Source organism: Mytilus galloprovincialis, chromosome 3 (genome assembly GCF_965363235.1).
Source record: "Mytilus galloprovincialis chromosome 3, xbMytGall1.hap1.1, whole genome shotgun sequence".
NCBI lineage: Eukaryota > Metazoa > Mollusca > Bivalvia > Mytilida > Mytilidae > Mytilus > Mytilus galloprovincialis.
The window spans coordinates 44,436,116-44,440,802 of NC_134840.1; positions in this window are offsets into that span (position 1 = coordinate 44,436,116).

The following is a 4,687-nucleotide window of genomic DNA, read 5'->3' on the forward strand; positions in this document are numbered from 1 at the left end:
TGAAATAATTCAAGATATAGGAGGTGGTTTATAGATTAAAAAATAATTTTGAAACTTAAGAATATGGTGAATTGAAAATAACAGAAATAAATGATTTAAAGATTAATGAAACTTTACGTTTTCTGCATATTAAATTCATTATTGACAATATTCTAGTAGATCATTTCGAAAGAAACGTTGATCTTTCAAATTTGTTGTAAACGCTATACTGGTCAAATGAAATAAGCGATGCAAATTTTATACATTTATATAAGCATCATTGTTTTTCGCCAAAATCACGATCTTGCATGAGTTAACTTTCATTTCGTTTCCTATTGTAGACAAATTTAACCTTACATCCTTCACGTGCATTGCGTCAGCAATTATTTAATTTTATTCACTTGGAAAAAAAAAAAAAAATCGTGACAGATGTCAGACCACGATAATCCGCTAAGCAACAAAAAGATCTGCAATAGTGGCCGAAAAAAAAAACAAGTTATAAATTCCATGCGTCCGAAGCGAGCACTATTTTTGATTTATCTTCATCATTTACGCCCAGCGACAAGTATTTGAAATCCAAAGATATGAAAGAATAGAAAGAGTTGATGAGCTATATGACGAAAATGACACACAAAAAATATTCAAATCAGTCGAATGTAACATTGATTGATAGAGTATAAAACCATAGGTATCTTTCTAATTCAAAAATATATAAATTGACCATTGATTGGAATTGTAAGGATTTACAGAACCAAAACATTGTCATAATTCGTACGTCTTAAATTTTCATACTGATGCTCGAGGACGGAAGACATTGTCTTCAATATTTTAGGGTATAACATTTTTTTAGTACCAACACATATTAAATATATTTCATAATATTCACCAAATTGATTGATAAGCAATGTTTCTTTCTATATTTTGTTGGACAGATGAGTAATCAATGATAAAATCGTTTTGGTGATCAAATTTTTATTTTATCCGATTTCAGATTTCTCTTAATGTCGGTTAGCTACCGGTACTGTCACTGTGTTCAGCTCCTCATTACCAGTACCTCGAATCACAAGGAAAATATGATAAAATATACCTCATATCATCTTTACTTTTGTTTATGATCCCAGCTATCCAACTTATTTCGAAGAATTTGAAATACTTTTTTTTTCTCCAAGTTTTATACTTATTTCAAACGTGGTATCATTTATGCAGTACAGTGGCAGAATACAAAAGAGGGGCTATACGGAGAAGTGTCGTCATACTTATGTTGTTGATACAGACAAGACAATATATCTTGTCAAAATTTTATATACGGAATTTTTGAAATGCAGGAACTGAACCCAAGAATTTTACAGAGAAGGGCATATATTTCTAACTGAATAGAGAAAAATGGCCAAAAGAAATACAGAATGCAGAAATGTAGATCTCCTCCCCTAATACAGACCGTAATATATATATAGCATTGTGACGGATAGTTTTGTTTAATCTATATCTTACTCCTTTTAATTCCGAAAAGAATGTTGTACAAGGTGTTGTTAATTAATGTAACGGAATTTATATCGGGCCCTTTCTATCGACGTCATAATTTTGATGAAAGCTAAAAGCTTCTCTGCTTGTGCAACACGAAAAAAGAAAGAGCAATTTTTATGGCTTCTTGCAATTGCATACTTGTTAAATCGTATTGAATTCGGTATCAAATTTATATTAATCATAAAGCTTCATATCTTGAATATTGAAAACAGGTATAACTTATTTACATGCATTACGATTGATATAAAAACATCCGGTTCGTTTTGTTTTTTTCTTCATCTAGATTTGAGAAAGAAGCAACTTTGTTACACTCAAACAATTATGGACCAAACAATTGATTTATAAAAATGTTACATGTTGTCTTCTTATGTCGTCTGAATTACAATATATTATTGATCTGTAAGTGATTATCCGCCATCCATTATAACTATCTAATATGTTTATTTGGCACGCCATACTCGATAAAAGTGCGGACGTGATAGAAAGCACTCTTTACCAAAATGTCAACGGAGATTACATTCCACGGAGGTTACATTTCGACGATTTCGTCATTTATGAACCATAATATGTATATCTAAAGATCGGAGTTAAACTGAAATTTAATGTTGACATCCATATCGATCTTTTGAATGTGAAATTTGTTTTCATAATTGATGTTTTTTTAAGAATTGGCCATTCCACGGAGATTACACGCTTAACAAATCTCTGCAGTTTTCAACTTTGCTTCGTTTTTCAGACTGATGTAACTTGGAATAAATGACCATTGTTATAAACAACATTATTTATGGTAACCTTATGATCAAATTTAACTCATATTACACTCTATACTGTACTAAATATTTTGTCCTGCTTGGTCTTTTATCCATCAATGGAAATTTCAGCTTTTCGAAGAAAACATTATGGACGGCCGGTACGATCACGATCGTTGTGCATATGTACTAAACTTTATAAAAATTAAAAATATAGATAATAAAGAATTCTAAAATTCTCAGATATAAGTATAACAAGCTACGGGTATATAACTGGAAGTCGTTGGGTTTGCTTTCTTACGGAGGGACAAAATAACGTCATAAAATGGGCGCTTTAACGGAGAACCAGAGTACAGCTGTGTAAATGTTGGAAAATAAAATTATGTTCAAAGCAAGAGTAGTTGAGAAAGGCCTTTACAATTGCATGTCTAACTGAATGAAATTTAGCTTAGTAATATTCCAAAAATGAATCTTGCAAGTCGCTCTCGAAGTGGTATATCAGGGAGGGGGAGGGAAGCTACAAACTGGCTTGAAGTGGGGATGTTGGAAGTAGGATTATAAAAATTGGGGTAATGAAATACACGGTACAACAAAGATGGAGATCAGGAGAAAAAAAAAGAAAGGAGAACTTTGGGAAAAGAAGCACACCGTGTCAGCCCGACCCCCACACGTAAATTTTTTTAAAAAAGATGTGTGTGTGTGTGTTGGGGGGGGGGGGGTTGAGACAGAATGATTTTGTACCTTTTTTAGGTTGACAAAATCCTTTACTTTAACTTAAAATGCACGAGTCAAACATTTTACAAGTAATCTCTTCTTATATAAAAAAATATGGGATGTATATGATTTTTTTTTCTACTTATTCGTTATCCACATTGGACTATATATATACTAGTATTAAGAAAACAACTATTTCAATTACTAGTAACAAGAAATTGTATATTTAAATATACAATTCCTTGCTAGTAACACGATTAGGCCCTTACACTAAAGATTACAAACATGTGCTACCCCCTGGTGCTTATGAAGATAATATTACAAGCACACACAAATATTATAGTGACATGTGCATTGTATTGGCCGGACAAATAGTCCTGGTACTATTCGTCCGGCTAGCCGGACAAATAGCAACTGCCATAAACGTTTATCGCAATATGAAATACAATTGCAAATTCTGTTCAAAAACACAATTAATAACTTATAAACATTTTTAAACACTACCTTTCAACTAATAATTAATACAAAACGTTTTTCTCCAACCTTTTTCTCCAACTGTACATTCAATGCAATTACCTCCTAATTATACAATTTTAATCTTAGAGACTACGTAAGAATTAGCTTAATTACACCCTTGCTCGCTAATGTTGTAACGTGATTTAATGGATGATTAATAGAACAGAACTTTTAAAGGAAAACAGTATTGACAAAAATACCGAACTCCAAGGTAAATAAAAAAAGTGGGAAACCCACAAAACCTGGAAAAATTAAAATAAAAAGTTTTGGTTTTAGTCTCATACGACTTTAATCATAAATAAGTTAAACTTGTTTTTAAATGAATATCCATTTTACAAGATAATTAAAACTAACTGCACTTCAGAAACTTTTTAAAACCTCTCAATGTCACTTTTCAAGTTCAAAAGCTTTTAAGAAAAGATTGAAAGTATATATCAAATGATAGTGATTTTACTCGTTAAGCATGCCACTGGTTGCTTATACCAAAATCACCTTCATGCATCACAAATGTATTGATATTTGGGTTAACTTGCAAAAGAGTCTAATGATGCTAAAATTCAGAAGTAAGGCTTTTTTACATTTCCTATATGAAAAACCCATACAAATGGTAGACCATTTGCTAGAATGGACAAGGGAAATATAATTTGACCTAAAGTATTGGAATTATCGCCATAATATACACCATTTTTGCTTATTTACGTCATACTTATTTTAAGATGGTCGTCACTATTAGAAGCACATTACATTGACAAAATCATTATCAATACAAAACAGAAACTTAGTATCCAATTTGTAAAAGTGTATTCCACACTAATAGAACCATATGTTTTCGTGAATATATAAATCGAAGAACTTTTGGTGGATAGAAATCTGATATTTTTGTTTTCGCAGTGAAAATGTAAAAAAAGATCAGAAATGATGTCATGACATGTATGGCGTCAAAAATGAGCACTTTTAAGAACAATATAAGAAAAATAACAGTTTTAACTAATTTTTGGCCAAATTATGACAGTTAATGTTTTAGACGACATTGGCCACATACATAGTTCACCATATATTGTGTTATAATTTGCATCTGACTCATATACATCTTTAAAGACAAATTCATTTTGGTCAAAGGGTAGGGATAATATTTTCAGAAGGTTAAGAAACTTGAAAATACATTAAACTTGAAAATTTATACACTACATAATGGGAAAATATCA